The sequence below is a fragment of the Montipora capricornis genome, chromosome 6 (assembly GCF_036669925.1).
Source record: "Montipora capricornis isolate CH-2021 chromosome 6, ASM3666992v2, whole genome shotgun sequence".
Classification (NCBI taxonomy): Eukaryota; Metazoa; Cnidaria; class Anthozoa; order Scleractinia; family Acroporidae; genus Montipora; species Montipora capricornis.
The window spans coordinates 35,552,994-35,570,493 of NC_090888.1; the positions used below are offsets into that span (position 1 = coordinate 35,552,994).

At 39.6% G+C, this 17,500-nt stretch overlaps 1 protein-coding gene and 1 long non-coding RNA gene across 2 annotated transcripts in view; both read right to left on the reverse strand.

The window, feature by feature from the left end:
* Positions 1-17,500, reverse strand: part of LOC138052024 (large ribosomal subunit protein bL20-like) — a 596,113-nt gene that overhangs the window by 223,173 nt on the left and 355,440 nt on the right. The window lies entirely within an intron of this gene.
* Positions 3,139-11,057, reverse strand: LOC138052011 (uncharacterized). The gene is made up of 3 exons (XR_011132978.1): positions 10,900-11,057; positions 9,069-9,171; positions 3,139-3,480 (listed from the first exon to the last, which is right to left on the reverse strand). It is a non-coding gene; the product is annotated as an uncharacterized lncRNA (long non-coding RNA).

Below are 17,500 nucleotides of genomic sequence, written 5' to 3' on the forward strand. Positions count from 1 at the left end.
ACAATAGGCTGTTTTAAGAACAGGCCCCAGTTGTTCAAAGGGTGGATAACGCTATCCACCGGATAAATCACTATCCACTCCAGGATAGCGCAATTGGTTTTGCTATGACTTATCCACTGGATAGTGATTTATCTGGCGGATAGCGCTATCCATCTTTTAAACAACTGGGGCCAGGACGTTAACAGGACCCGAACGTCAGTCACAATATGAAAGAGACTAGAACCGATTATATTTCCCGCGTCTTAAGAAATCCATCAGTTTGACGCGTCCTGACCAGAACGTGAAGAGAAGAAATCATGCAAATTCAGAAAAAAAATAAGTAAAGGTTAAAACCTAAGTGTATGAAAACTAGCTTTAGCAAAAAATGATTTGTTATTCTAACGTACGTACGTACATACATACATACTTAATTTGACCGCTCCCCATAGGGACTTTTCAGGGCCAATGAAGCACAACGAAACAACAGCACAGAACAACAACAACAACAACAACAACTGTTAAGAATCCCAACTGGCCGGAGGCAAACCAGTTGGCTATTTACAAGTGCAGCTGGGAAGTTGAACCATGGAATACCAGGAACAAATTCAAAGAGTGGTCAGAGCGGGTCTTGAACCCGGGATCTCCGAATCTCAAGGCAAGCGCCCTAACCAGACGAGACGAGTCTCATTTAAGGCTAGTACATCCAGTGTCTTAGATTGCATTCTTAAGCGAAGCTCGTCCAGGTATTTAGGCAAACTGACAATATTGACAAATGCTATTTTGAAGGCCTTTAGTTTGGGTAAATTGAAAGTTAGGTCTGGTTCAGATGTACAGTCTTGTCCAAATTCCCAGTTTGACTTTTCATTTGACCGGGTAAGGTAGGGATAGCAGGCTCACTACCAAATATTCAATTAGACCTAAGAAAACCAGCATAGCAATTTGAGAGAAGTATGGACCCTTTGCGGTTAAGGTGGACACCCTATGATTTAAACAAGTTAAGTCTATTGAAGTTAGTGATGCCGAGCAATGAAGCCCAAGGGAGCTACAAAACGACCTCAAGATGACTCGACCAAGAGAACAACTGTTGTTGTCCATGCCCTGATTTACGCATACACACTACGGTACCGACTTCATCTTTAGCCTCTTACGTAGACTTTGGGAGTAAAGAATGCGTGACGAGCCAAAACACTCTTCGCGTATGTTAAACCCATCCAGCCATCCTGGCTCACACAGTTATTTGTTGTATTCATCGTCACATCCATCACATGTCAAGAACTCCATTCCTTATTCTCAATTTCTTAGACTTCGACGTCTATGTAGTGATGACTCCGATTTTTCCAGAAAATCAGAGGAGATGTGCCAGTTCTTCGAAAAGCGTGGCTATCCTGTCTCTGTGGTCAAAGCGGGCCATCATCGCGCCCAACAATTTGATCGACAGTCGTCACTACAAACGTCACAGAAAGATAAGAATGACAGAATTCCATTCACCCTCACTTTCCATCCTCATAATCACGCAGTCAAAAGCATCATTCTTAGTAATTTTAAATTACTCCAAAATGATCCCGAGACTGGTAGAATCTTTTCGCAACCTCCACTTATTTCATTCAAACGCGACAAAAACGTAGGCAACTTTTTAGTTAGAAGCGCGCTCAAAACCAACGAGCAACCAGGCACTTTCAAATGCGCGCGCCCACGATGCAAAACTTGTCTTTTCATTGTTAACACTAGCAAGATATCGGGACCTAAGCGATCTGTTAAGATCACCAATCGTTTCACATGTACCTCCGCAAATGTCATTTATTGCATAACCTGTACGTTATGCAATAAATTATACATTGGTGAGACAGGTAGACGACTAGGTGACCGATTCCGCGAACACCTTCGCGATGTTGAGAAGAATGACAAGGATGCATCTAAGCCAGTCGCTCGCCATTTTAATCTGCCTAACCACTCCAAAAAACACATGGCTATCTGCGGCCTTTCCCTACATCTAGGTACGACGGAAAGCCGCAAGAATCTGGAACAAAAATTCATCTTTCAAATCGGCACCCTTAATCCTCACGGTATTAACGAACGCTTTTCATTTAACTAATATATTCCTACTTTTCACGTTGCCATGTTACCACCAATAGCGTAGCTCCTACTCTCCTATAAAAACTACACGTAACCCATAATCCCTCGATTCGCTCTGACGAAGGGCTAACGCTCGAAACGTCAGCTTTTAGAATCTCTGTACGGTGGTCAATTTACATTATCAACTCCGTTGATAAACCAAATTTTTGTATACGACAACAATAGTTAGAGGACCTTAATAAAAAAGATGGAAATATACACGAAGAGTTAAAGTTTGTACCTAAAATGCTTCCATAACAATTTTTCCACTCCCTAGTAGTGTTAAATTCGTGGAGTAAAGTACAATTTTGAGATAAAATCTCAACTCTTACTTCTCTAACCCGGTCGATGTTGTATCTGAGAATTTCTGTGTATATGACACGGAATGAGAGGATTCGAGGCCCTTTCTAAAATCTGTACAATCCTAGTTTTGTTCTATACTCCGTTTATGATTCTCAGTCCTTGTTTCATACCTTACCCTTATCATCATCATTAGATGGCAACCCGTCGTATCGACGGACAAACAACACGTTTTATACCCTGTCCGCAGTCCGGGTCCGATACCTGGTTGTCCTTTTATACCCGGTCCGCGGTCCACAGTCCTCCTTTTATACTGACCGATATCGGAACTATGTACTCGGGGCATTTTTTATTTCTGTAGTGGGAAAGGTATAATGTATCTTCGAGAAAAATGATAGGATAGTTACCTGGCAACTGCCGAAGGAACAACTGGAACTCGGAGGTAAAGGCAAGGATCAAACCTCCTCCTCCTCCGTAACGCCTGACGGATGCTCTACCTATTGAGTGAGCCTGGTCGTTTATCAAGGTTCTCAGTTACACCTCAACGACCATCAATGGTTGCTTTATCACATGGAATCAATCCACGATCCCCCTGACATGTGAATAATTTTTAACTTTATAATAACACTGATGTCTTTCACACTGGTACCCCACGGATATAATAAGGACTGTAATCCTTCGGCCTCGTCACACAACCCTTTTTTAACACAGCGAGACGTTAAAGAACCCACACAACCAGAAGACAGATTTAACCAAGTCATTAAGTCGTTGTTTGTTTTTAACACTCTACATTTCAATGATGAGCATAACTTATTCACAGCGAAAATTGATTTTAAAAAAAGTAGGCATCCCTTGCCAGGTTTAAAAGACTCGAATATAAAATACAATTCTAACAGGTATTGAGATTTATTGCAACTACAATTAAGATACTGTTAGGTAAATCGGGCATCTTACAAAATAGTCCACCAAATCGTAACCATGTTGTGGCCTCTCTTTTCGCAAAAAAAAAATGACATTGTTTATCCTATTAAGCTAATTGACCTTGGACTGTGTCCTTAGCGGGAATTGGAAGACTTTTCCCTGTTCACTCTGAGGAAAAAGGAGACAATGATAGTTGTTAATGAATAGATAGCACTCGCACCGATTCCGTTTGAGACGAATGTGCTCGTTGTTTACGAGATACCTTACGGGGAAAAGAGTTCGTTCATCACCTCTTAAGGACGGTGCCTACTAATTCAAAGGTATTTTTGCCCCAGTTTATGATTATGCAGGAAATGTAGATCTTAATAAGTGTTATTGAAATCCAAAAAGAAAATTGGGGGTAACAACGCATTTTTCAAAGATAATTGATGAATAATATTTGTAAAAAGCTTTAAAATGCAAAGTAATGTATGGCGTTCGTTCCCAAATTGAAGCTTAATTATCTCTCAAAAATGCATGGTTACCCCCAATTTTCTTTTTGGATACCAAGAGTACTTACTAAAATCTACTTTCTCCAGATAGTTTTAACCGCGCAAAAATATCACCGTATCGTTAAGCATCACCGATAGGAAACTCGAGTATCTCGAGATACGCAGAACGTATGCGCAATAACAATAGTAGGCACCGTCCTTAACACCACAACCGATTATTCGTCGATTATGATTGGGTAAATTAATACTGATCACCCTGGTCTGGTTTCTCTATCAGGAAGCAAAATTGCCGTATTGAAATTCAAAATCCAAAACTTAGACCCGTTCAAACTTCGAACTTTACGTGGGCTGAATCTAATTCAAATGAGCGAAAAACAATAGAGTTTTCTCATTTGCATTAGATTCGGCACATGTAAAGTTCGACGTTCTAAAGGGGGGTTACACTCAAGTTAACGGCCTTTGAATAAAGATCAAAGCTCAAAGTATGGCCAGTCAGATGTTAAGCAAACACACTTTCAAAATCTGAAGAAAAAAATCACAGGGACACTTTAAGTGCCGCCAAATGTATACATCACTGCAGGTGGAATTTCAGGAAAAGCAAGAAATTTGGGTCAAGTTTACTTTCGGCATCAGCGGGTGATAAAATCGCTATGGTGTATTTGGTTGCTATGTTGTTGAGTATGATCTCTTGAAATTAAATCTTCACTAATTATCGGTTTTGTCGGACGGAAGTGAACTTAAGTTTGTAGATGGCGACTTGTACGAAAACTTGGCATTGGAATTGTGGCAGTTCTTTGTGTACGAATAACTACAGAACTAAAGGAATAACGTACTACACTTTTCTCAGAGATCCTGAGCTTCAAAAAGGATATAGGAAGGTTCTTATCAACGAAAATATTAAGTGGAGAAAACGTGTTATATGCAGCGGTCACTGGAGCTCGGGAAAACGAGAGAACAAGAATCATTTACCAGACACAATTTTCACGAAAGAATATACTCCTAACCTGGAAAATGTACTTCATAAAACCATCTAGGGAATTAAAAAGGAAAATGGACTGTACAAAAATTGTTCTTACGCTAATTTTTGTACTTACATTTATGATTCATCACCCTGATTCATATTCCAGTCAGTGCGTAAACATTACGATAATAGACACGCAGGCACGGTTCTGGACGACCTTCGCAATTGCTTAAAGGTGTTGAAGAAATGTCAGAACAAGTTTGATTGTCTCGTTAACGAGATGTTATTCATTAAACAATAGCCCTTTTCACGGTTAGTTTGTCTCATTTGCATTACATCATAATATAGCATGTCTGTGAGGCAATCGGGCTATTTTGTACTTTTAACCCGGAATTGCCTCGTATCCACGTTAGATTACATTGTAAATGAGAAAAATTAATCGTGAAAAGGGGTATTACAACCGTGTTTAAATGTACAATCAGACTCAATTCGCGTTAAGGTCTTTGTCTAACTTATGGAAATGAATGACTCTGAACTCTTACTTACTTTTGAAATCACATATTTATTTTAGTTTCCCTTGACAATGGCGCCAAGATGTCCCCGAAACGTCGGACTCTTTATCGTTAGTTTTTGCCTGTATATGTTTACCTAAATCATTGTTGATTAGGATTCATATTTGATTATTAAATGTATGATATGCTGGTAATTTACTTTGCTAAATTTCAGAGTATTGTATTACTATTAACAGTTACAATAAACTGACTTACCAGGCAGTTTCTGAAAGTCCTCTAAAGCTCTTTTTCAAGTTTCTGTGTTGCTTCAGTTGCATAGTTTACATTTATATTACTTACATCAACGTTGTTTAGAAATTATATAAACCCATAATGAATCAAACTCTTTGTTTCCTTGAAAACCCAGGGGTGATGGTAGCCTTACTTGCCATTATTACCAGTCCTCAGGTTAAGCCATGGCAATCAGAAGTGCTTTGTTGAACTTCGATGTATCTTCCAATTGCAGATCATTGTAGTTAGTCTGACTCATCTTAACAACTCTTGAGTTTTATCTGCACTAAATATTTGCTCTTGTTATCACGGTTGTTGCTCTTGACATTCTGAAGTAGGCTGCCCCAGTGTGCAATTCTCTTGGTTGAAGTTTTTAGAATGATTGGCTATCATTGAGGAGTGCCAGGTATCCTCAACCTCAAAAGGTGGTTTGGAGTTTTGCTCTAGCTGGGGGATTTAGTTTTGTGAAGTCATGTTCGTTTTGTTCTCTGTTCAGATAAGCATTTTTGTAGGACAAATGGTAATAAAATCCTGAGTGAAATTTTTTTTAATTTCTCTAGAGTTTTAAGAAAATTCAGATTTGATAAATTGATTCTGCATTTAGACAGGCCATCTACCACTTGAGAGCTCATGGATGAAATACCTCGTTTCAGTCAGTCACTGTTTTCATCACTTACATCTCAAACTACAACTTTTTTTCTTTGATTCACATGTCTTGCTGACTTTGCATTTCTGAAATATTTTCTGATACGAGCAGCAGCCTTCAAGTTAGCTTTTGCCTCTTTCCTTTTCTTTAAATTTGGTCGATGCCACTTTTGAGCGGCTTCTGTGTACAGGTTAAAGACAAAAGCAGCCTTTTATGTGTTATGAAGTGTTCCAACTGTAAAAGTATAACATGACAACAGAGACAACACTTTCCGACAGCACATTCACAAAAACCTTTCTTAGGACGATGAACAGGACAGGAGCAGTTCGTATGACTTCAGAACAAAAATTCTTTAATGTGCTTGACTTCATAAATAACTGACTACCATCTTTGAAAACCTTGTTGGTTTTCATTCGTCTTGAAGAAAAAATTTGACAAGCTTTGCGAAATTGTCCTATCATTCCCTATCGTCTATTACACTGATTTCTCCTGATAACGACCATTGAAATCTTGGGAAAGAGGGAAGTATTGCATTTCCATGCAACTGTTGGTGGTGGGATCTCCTATCTCGAAAGGGCTGTCGCCTCAAAGCTCATCTTGACAGAGATTGTCGAGCAAAGCCGGTTGATCTTTAAATGGTAATAATTTTTGTAACAATCAGTTCACTTTTAGTCTCGAAGACTATTACAAAGTTCTCCCAAGGTTTTTGTGTTGAGCGATTCAAGACAATCATTTATGACTTTTTTAATGCTGCAAAAACCATTTTGGGCGAGTCTTATTTCATATTTCCGCCATCTTTTTTCACTTCCGTCAGGCAAAACCGATAGCTAGTGCCAGGCTCCCACCGTATGAAATCAGGCAATGGCGCGCCTTTCCAGTCAATATTCAAACACTTATTCAAACAGCTTTCATTTGTAATGCATATATTAAATTTCTGTGCCGTAATTTTTATTTCCTTTCTATATGTTTTTTTATTTTGCTTTTATATATTTTATATCTCTTCCCAATACTTTAAATATAAGTGTTAAGCACATTTATTTTTTTGTGCTGTATTTTTTTTTTCATTCTAAGTAAGTATGCAACAAGTGATCGCATTACAGAGATTCACCTGAGTCATTTTCCGCCATTTTGGCTGCATGTCGTGCGGCCGCGGATACTTTGCAGGTTTTGAGTCATTTAAGACTAGTTTTTTCACTGAAGAACGTTGCGGCTCGGCTGGATTCAACGAGGTCAATCTTTGTATACCGGGCTGTTGTCGTTCTAGGAAAGTGATCTCCTTTTCTGAAATTCAAGCAGTTAACTTTATCGTTACGTTGAAGTTGTTAGCTTGTGGAATGAGCAGGTTGATTTCCTGTTTATCTGCGTCCCATAGTGAGAAAACTCCATCGATGAAACATTTCCATGTTGTTGGTTTAACGTTACTCTGGCTTAGCATTTTTGTTTCAATTTCTATGGACAAAACACTGACCCACAGTCCATGTACTACCCAAATAGACAACCTTTAAAAAGTACTAACAGTATTTCGAATGAGTACTATTGACAGAACTAAAATGATTATACACTTACATTGCACGTACCTTGTTTATTTTCTTCCGCACGGCCATATGCGACGAAATCCAGGAATTGCACCGGACTCACTTCACTTACATTGCACATGAACTAATCGACCATCACAACAATTATCGAAAGCTAACCTTTTTAAAATGGTTGCTTATACTTAAATAGTGTTGATCAACGCCGGTTAATTAAAATGGGTGTTTAGGCTAGGACTACTTGAGACGCTGCGTATATGCAGACCAATAAGTATACTCATCAGTTCGAAATAGTATCTTTAGAGTAGTCCATCGGGTAGTCCATGGACTTGAAGAAAGTCTTTTGTCGACCACCCAGAAATCGAAGCAAAAATGCTAAGCCAGAGCAATGTTAAACCAACAATATGTTTCATCGATGGCGTTTTCTCACTATGGGACGTAGATAAACAGCAAATCAACCTGTTCATTGCACAAGCTAACAACTTCAACCGAACGATAAAGTTAAGCGCTTAAATTTCAGAAAAGGAGATCACTTTCCTAGACCGCCAACAATTTACAAAGGAGAACGATTCCATAAAAAATCTATTCTCCATATCAAAACATATCACCAGCCGCGCCGATTGAAACCTTCCAATACACTGATTGAAGCGTTTTACCTCTTGTCATCCGCCCGTTGTCAAGAAGGATTTTAACAACGGAGAAGCTAGTAGGCCTCGCCGAACAAACTCTTCAAAAACAACATTTGAGGAGGCACTATCTCGATTCAAAGCCCGTCTTGAAGGGCAAGGCTAACCGGCTACACATCTCATCGAAAGAACACCATCTGAGATCAATTTTTCTGGAAGGCAGTCTGCACTTAAAAAGCCAAAACTAGCGAGAAAACCCTACCATTTGTCAGTACGTACAACCCAGCGGTCACAAATCTTAATCTTGCAGGTTTGTCACATTCTTTCAAATTTTTGTTGATAAACTGACAGAGGGAGACTGACTTCATTGAATCCAGCCGAGCCGCAACGTTTTTCCGTGAAAAACTAGTCTTAAATGACTAAAAAAAAAAGCATGACTGGCCAAAAAAAAAAAACATATAGAAAGGAAATAAAATTAAGGTACAGAAATTTAATACATGCATTAAAAAATAAAATTGTTTGAATATTGACTGGAAAGGCGCGCCATATAACTCTATATTGCATTTACGTGCATGGAACCACACAATGATACACCCATCTTCAAGGTTCACTGCTACAAAATCAGTGATACCCGACCGATCTTGTAACACTATCATTGCCTAAGTTCACTGATGGACTCTAATCATCTTGTCGTTTATTTAAGTAACTACAAACTTACTTTCTATGGACATAGCAGCAGATGAAGACGAGAAGGAGTACAGCAATCAGCAGAATACACAGAGATACAGCCGACAAGATGATAACTGTGTCTATGTCCTTTCCTGTGGAGAAACCTTGGTTGTTAAAAAAGGAGGACAATGCGAAAGTTGGGTGGGGTAGAGGAATTTGGTTACCTTCGAGCGAATTTCGTTCAGTTGCAGAATATCGACTGCTTCTATGCGCAATTGCTATGGGGAGTTTACACACAATACATGTATCATGTTCCTAGATATAAGGAATTTGAGTATCATCTGCAGTCGAACAGTTGTTTGATCCCTCTTTAAAAGTTACACGAGTCAATAATAGGGCGTCTGTCATTTTCCTACGCAGTGAGTTGTTTAGGTAAAAGTTTAAAAATACCAGCTGAATTTAGGATTTCTTTTATTAAAACATCAGCGTCAAATTTTGACGCTACTTATGAGGCAAAATTAAAAAGTGCGAAAAAGGTATTGTATGTTCGGTTTTACTCAATTTTGAACTTTTTTGAACTAATTTGAACTTTTTTGACAAGTTTCTAATCTCTCTAGATTTTCATGGATGAGTGACTTTTGAGCATTTAGTTCCAAAATTGCTCAAAATTCTACGCAAAATGACATTTGCGATTTCACACTGATTTGCCCGTTTTGGACAAGTTCCCAATTTAGTGCTGTTTCCATTGAGTTCATGCCCCTTCACCCGCCTTGAAGTTGGCGAGGTTTGAGTTAACTTGGAATAAATAAAAATAGCTAGTGTCATTTCTACTAAAATTATTTTCGTTTGGTTATAGTAAACGGCAGTCTCATATTTTCGCTTGTGCAAGCGCCCTGATTGCTTGTGCCTTATTGTGCTGCCCTGGCGATATTCACACAAGAGCCAACAGAGCGAGAGATGAAGGCACAAAAGAGAAATGACCTGGCAACTCATGTCGGACTTAATGTACAGTAATTCTAGAGAATCTTAATAAAATCGTAAATGGTATGAACACAGGAGTAATATCACAAGTGAGTGAAGTGGGAAAATCCGGGTGAGTCAATGTAGTCGTAGTAAGAAGGACTGTTTAGGATGACATTGACAAACGTTTCGACAACCTGATCCGGGAAGTCATCATCTTCAAGTGATCTGTGTATAATCTTTGATGCGATTGTTCAACTAACTCGTGATGTTATCGGTCGACTTTTAGTAAGCCAAAATGTCATCAGCTGTAAAGACTGTAAACGGGTTTAAGGTATTGTCGAATACATCAGGTAATTATTGTTATAAAAATAAGCCAGTCAGTGTGTTGTTTGCCTGTTGTTGATGTCATCGATAAGTCGCTTTTAGGGTATCGGACGTTGTGTACATTGCAGTTTTAATAAACATGCAAACAAACGTATTTGTATTATGGTTAAGAATCAAACAATCCGCTTGTCACGACAAGCACACTATAATAGTTCCGGTTCGTGAGATCAATCGATACTGCATTAATTAATGCTCTAGCTGGTATTTACTGAAGTCCTTCGAGAGTTAGATACGAATTCTGGTTCAACATGTGGACCCATTTCATTTCAGAAAATCAAATGACCTCGCGGTTTTATTAAAACACCTCGGAACATTTTAATTCTTAACTTATGTCGCACAATTCAGCTGTTGAGCCTCCGTTTCCTCATAGAGGCAGTGAACAACTCGTTTTTACGCCTTTCCCCCGATGTCAAGAGTGAGTAGTTGATGTGTCCGCCACCGGGAAAGCAAAAACAAACCCTCAATCCCTGTGTAAATGAAATTAAAACGGAAAGATTTGAAACCTTGAAAAGTGTCCAACTTGATGAACTTACCTGCATCGCTTTCGGCGGCCACATTACCGAATGGGAGGAGGAAAATGAATGACAACAAGTGAACAATCTCCATTACAGTGGCGCTTCGACCTCTCAGAGCTGTTATTATCAAACTGTTACTTGTGCTTTGCATCGGCACGTACGTAGGAGTTTGAGATGAATACATAATTATGCAAATATTTTAGCGTGCACTCAAGCATATTTCACAATAGTCACATATTTTCGGAAGTTGAGATTAAGATTTCTACAATACAAAATATAGGTACCCATGGGAGTATATTTGTAGCCTACAAACCATGTACAGGACAATGATATAATAGTGCACACGAATGTGTTAAGTGTAGTAGTGTTAACCTGTTTGCGGGCGGTAATTTGCATTTCGGTTGCTATATTAGACGAGTGGAAGTCGGAAGATCTGGGACGAGTGGGGAAAGGACCGCCTGCTGGAAAAACCCATGTTTTATCAAGACAAAAGTAAAATCCCGTTCACCTGCGGACGGGGTCTCTAATTGGTCGAGTAAGTGTCAAAAGGACGATGACGTAATAATTGACGGTCAGAGCTGGCTAGAGTTGTTATTCTGAAGCCAGAACAGGAAACCGCTGTGATAAGTCTGCTAAAGGGAGGTGTTCTAGCAGTTTTACCCCCATCTCTTTTCATACCGCCTCCCAATTAATGTTCATTTTATCAACCAATCAAAAGTGAGCAAAAGCTACGTATATTTCGACCCGTCATATTACAAAGTTCAGCACCAAACACTGTAATGCGCTTATGACAATGAGCACAGCTAGAAAAGGACCACAACAAAAGGAAAACAACCCAAACGAAGTATGCCGTTTGTGTGGGACAAGCTTTATAGTCGGGCGGATATGTACAAATTAATTTGAAAAAAAATTTGTGCACTATGCGAAGAAAGCGCCAAATTTGGCACGAATGAAGCCCACAAGGTGGTGAACAAATTCGGATAAGGAGGCATCGCCAAAAGCCACAAGTGTGCTTTAACATGAAAGCGAAGTTGCCAAACTAGAATGCCTTTTCAGTCAAGGATTACTCCATTGGGATGCCCTGATGCAACTTTTCTTACTCAAAACCCTCCTTACAACACCTGTTATTTGTTACAAGACAAGATGAAATTTATTTACTGCCGTTTGAACCACTGATAACTTGTGTTCAGCATGGAAACGAGGCTGACATTCAAGAAATGCATATCAAGGCAATTATAGCTTACAACTTGAGGCCTTACCAACCTTTTACCCACTGAAACTCACTTAAGATAATGATTTGTAAATTAACATGGCTAGAATCAAGAAATTCTGGGCTTCTTATATATCTTAACCCTTTTACGAACAGCAACATGCTGGGAGGGGGAGAGCGTACGAAGGGTAAAAAATAGTTTTATACATGATGCTTAAGTAATGGTCCGGCTAAGAAGCAGGCAGAAAAACAATAGCCCGCGGCAATAGCGTCGGTTAGTTAAAATGTGCCAACATTTTTAATCAAATTAAGTTCGGCTGTTCCCATTGGTGTAAGCAGCTAAAAGCGCGAAATTTGAATTTCAATGAAAAATGTAATCGACTTGCCGTCTAAAAAATTAGATTCTGTTTCGTAGAACAAATCATTATGCCTTCAAAAACTATGTTTGCAAATATCGTCAAGATTCTATGCGCCATTTGCCGATTGGCGAATGGCGCATAGAACAATGCCCAAATTTGGCTGAGAGACAGAGATCAAGGGCATGGGGAAGAAGAAATCCAAAAAAGGCTTTTTTTTCATTTTTTTCTCATCTTTTTTCGACATTTTCCGATATTAGCCAATCAGATGCCTCGATTGGAGCAGCAGCTTCTAAGTACTTTTGCCGCTGGGCTGCCTGCTTCTTAGCCGGACCATTACTTAATTTATATAACTCTGCCTTGTGGTAGAAATTACCTATTTTCTATCTATTTTCTATTTTCCTGTTTTCCATAAGTTTATTAGTAAATTTAGTATTCGGGTAATGACATCGGCATTTGGTTTCTGCTCTGATTTATAAGAAGTCGTGATGTCCTTGATTCCTTTTTGAGAAGCGTCGAGTGTTGTTCTTTCATATATACCCGTTTTTAATAGGTGTTTTCGTGTAATTAATGGTAGTCATTTAGAATTAGCTCAAAGAGGTTTGAAAGAATCAAAAGAATTTTTCAGTTTGGCTAGTTTTTACATTCTCTACCACGAAGGACAAGCATCTACCCAGCATGCAATACAGCGGACACATAGAGATCCGCCATTTTAAACTGATCATGGCTTTCTTTGTTGTTTTGGTAAGTATTCAAGTTCATTTTTAGCATTTTGGTATTTTTCTTTGTTTATTAACATGATTAACTCTTTAAAAATATAGAGTTAGCATCGTAATACAATCTTTATTAGGTTTGTCGAGGTTGTTAATGGAAAAAAGCATCGACTGGAAGAAATGTCTTATGCCAAGAAGATATAAGGACGCAGTATTACAGTGTCCTGCAAAATCAAGACGAAGCGGTGTTGGTGAAGCGTGTTGGCATAAGAGCTGCACTCTCAAATATAATACCACAGAGCTCAAGAGAGCCAAGAAACGATATGATAGGCATCTTTTTCTACTGAAGAAGCCCATGATGTTTCTGCAAAACGCATAAGAGCTAATATAGAATGCGTTAATGATGAAACAACGTGTTTCTTTTGTGATCAGCCTGCGAATAAAGAGCCTCTACATAATGTCTCCACATTGGGTTTAGACAGTCGAGTGCGCGAGATTGCTTTCAAATTGCAAGATGAAAAACTGCTAGCCTTAAGCTCGGGAGATTTGGTAGCACTGGAAAGAGAGCATCATAAATCTTGTCTAACGACAGTTGCCAACAAAGCCCGCTCTCAGGCGACTAAGGACGCAGAGAAGAACAACAAGGAAAGCGTTGCTGATGTTATTATTTTGGCTGAATTGGTAGATATATCGTATATAGAGGAAACTCTCGTTGAAACAAAAGGTGTCCTGGTCTTTAAGTTGAAAGATCTAGTCAAAATGTATGCATCTCGTCTACAGCAAGTTGGATTTGAAGGAAACGTCGAGGCACTCATCAAATAAATCAGATCTGCTTGATTGTCTAAAACCTCTCTCGGCTTCATTGATAATTGTTCCGTCCCCTTTTGATGCCCTTGATCTTAATGGTGCAGCTGTCCTTACTGAATATGTTGAAGCCAACAAGTACAGTGAAGAGTTTTCAAGACCATGTCAGTCAAGTATTCCTTTCATTCATAAAGGGAGAGCTTCAAGCTTCAAATATTAAGAGGCTCGATGTTGTATTTGATGAATACATACCACCAAGAGAAAATGAGGGGACAGAAAGGGAGGCTCAGGGCGTTGGCCGGGATATGTTATGTCCACGAAAGTTATTTTTAGACGAGCGGAAGTCTTTGATCTAGCGGACGTCTGTCTTCCGAGCCGTCCGCATGCAGTCTTGCCTCGCTCTCAGGTTCTTCCAGTGAAAAGAGAAAATGACGGAGCACGTGGAAGGCTGATGAATATTTATATTCTTTCAAACATCGGACCGAGGTTGGCCTGCATGCGGACGTCTCGGAAGACTTCCGCTCGTCTAAAAATAACTTTCGTGGACATGACATATCCCAAGGGCTGGACCGGGAGCCTCCCTCTCTGTCCCCTCATTTTCTCTTGATACCACACAGTTTAAAGGCAACAACTAGAAACAAAGTAAGAAGGCGAGTACAGTCATCAACACCTGTATCTACCAACTGGAAGGTGTTTCTGCGAGTGGATACAAATTAACAGAGAACTATTTCGCATTTTGGCCGAGCATATTCCCCTTGTAGATTTTGGCCTTTACAAACAAGTCATTATCACGAAAGGTGAACAAGTGCTTATTAGTCCTTCAACGTGTGAAATACAAGGCTTAGCTCCTTGTAATCACGAGGAGGCAGACACGAGAATGCCAGTTCATGTCTCATCGGCTGCTCAAGCAGGACACCGCAAGGTTGCCATCCGCGCAGTGGATACTGATGTGATTGTAATATGTATTGACACAATCCAGAGTCTTCTGAATACAGAACTATGGATTTTATATGGTACTGACACAAATTTAAAGTCTTTCGCCATTCATGAGATAGCAAGTACACTTGGACCCGAGAAGTGAAGTTCATTACCTCTATTTTATGTCTAAACGGGATGTGACACCGTGTCCTGTTTCGCAGGGAAAGGCAGCTAGACGGCATGGGCGACCTGGATGACTTACGATGAGGTGACAGCTGCTTTTCTTGAGCTTTCTAGATGTCCAGTAAGCTAAATTGAGGAGTGTTTGAAAAGGTTAATACGGTTAATTGTTTTTTTTATACAACCGCACTAGCTCAAAGTCAGCTCAGTGTTAAAGATGCACGGAAACAGTTATTCCCTCATAAAGGGAGAAACATGGATGCTATCTCGCCAACGCAAGCTGCTCTCATCCAACACGTCAAAAGAGCAGCATACCAACCGCAAGGAGGGCACTGATGGGGCCAAACAATTACACTGACCATGACTTTTCCATGTCCCAGTGAGTGGGGATGGGAGGAAGCCTCTGATGGATGGAAGCCATGCAGTATGTTCAACTCCTTCCAGATGTGTCGAAATCGTGTGATTCCATCATCAAATGCGGCTGCAAAATGGGATGCAGATCTTCATGTTCTTGTATTGAAGCAGCATTGAAATGCACAGCCCTCTGTTTCCATGGTGGAGATTGCTTAACTGAATAACTAAGAGAGGAGTAAGTAAATAAGCACTATCTTCTCTTTAGTACTACATATCGGTATTGAAAATATCATTTGCATTTCATGTGTTGATTTATTATTTGCAATTATTATATTCTCAAGCTATGAAGAAAATTTCTCTCTTCAGGGACTGTATCCTAAGCCTCGAACGTTTGAAATTAAACATAAAGATGGACATAAAATATGACGAGAGAATATTTACAGAAACAGAAGGCTATTTCAAATTATCCTCAATTTCATGCTTCATAGAGAGCTTTGCAAAAAATAAAATGGAAGTCAGTGAATTAAATCTTAAAGTAAAATTTATTTTCAATTTACGAGGCTTTTTTTGTGTAAATTATGATCTTTTAGTCATGTTTCTAAACAGAAGAGAATATCCTGTGTGATCTGAAAGTCATATATTGGGGGTATACTGCATTTTTAGCCTAGTTCCTCTATTTCATGAAACCACCTGAAGTGCAAGGAAAATCTATGTTATTTCCTTTTACATGTAATTTTGAAAAGTAAAAGTTAAAAAACAAAACAAAACAGAACAAAACAACAACAGCAAATCACCAAAAATCAGACTGCCACGTGTTTGCATGCATGCCGTATGTTCAAAAAGCGAGCTTTAGCACTTTTATATGTAATTATGGCATACTGTAGCAAATAAGGCAAATTCTTAGCTACACCTCTCCAGTGTATTCGGCACTACCAGACTACTTTCGTTTTAATAGCGCCATTTGAACAACAGGTCAAAATATATGCTTAGGTGGCCTCTTACACCACAAGCCTTTTTAGAGACATCGCTGCCAAGCCGGCCACTTCTGCTGGAGAGAACAGGACAGCCACAACACCGGGGACTTTATCCCCTACTCTTCTCGAATAGTGCTTGGGTTTTTTAACGTCCCACAGGGAACTTATGAACATAGCAGATATTTGTGAGACGGGACCTACGGTTTGCAGTTCTTATCCGAGAAGACTTGAAAGTCTAACCATTTGCAGATGAAATTACAAATGCGGCACTTTTCCTCAGTTATTTTAAGATCCTGAGTGTTGATCCGGCCGGGGTTCGAACCCGCGACCTCCCGCGTGACAGCCCGACGCTCAGCCAACTGAGCCACTGGTGCGCAGCTGAGGCACATGCGCTCATCTAATTAGCTTCACTACGCCAAACGCAAGTATGATGTGTACCTTGGCTCGGATCAGAAGTCATTTTGTGCCTCCCATCCACATCACGCTCTTTAGGACCAACCTGAACACCTTTTTAGGCCGTGAGCCAGGCAGCCAAATTTAGGATGTCGATATCATTCTGGGTGAATAAGGGCGCGTTCGATTGACCCTATTCCGGAATAAGAATACCTGGAGTGATGATTAAAACGGTATGTTTGGCTCGTTTCGAAGCAGCAAGGATGATAAAAATATGTTTAAAATAGCATTTTAGCAGATGTTTGACAATTTTAATGCGAATCTCCGTAAAAACGAAGGATTTCTAACTTATATTCCATGTATTCTTATTCCGGAATACGGTCAATCGAACGCACCCCAAGTTTCATGGTGTGTTTTAAAAGGCCGTGCTATTGTAGACTTGGAAAAGCCATGATAGCACTGGATCGATGGTAGCTCCTCCGTGCTGACTGCATTTATTTGCACTCCCCTCCAAAGCTATAGCACTTTTATTTAGGCCTATAGTTAACGTGCAATTTCATGCAGCTACGAACGCTGATAGAATGCAATAAAAGGAAGTGTGGAGACACAATTATACTTTTAAGTGTCTACCTAATGTGTTTGAGCACATTTTGTTTAATATGCGAGCCTGAAATTTTGGTCAGCGGTATGTTAATTTATGCCATGTCTGAGATGTAT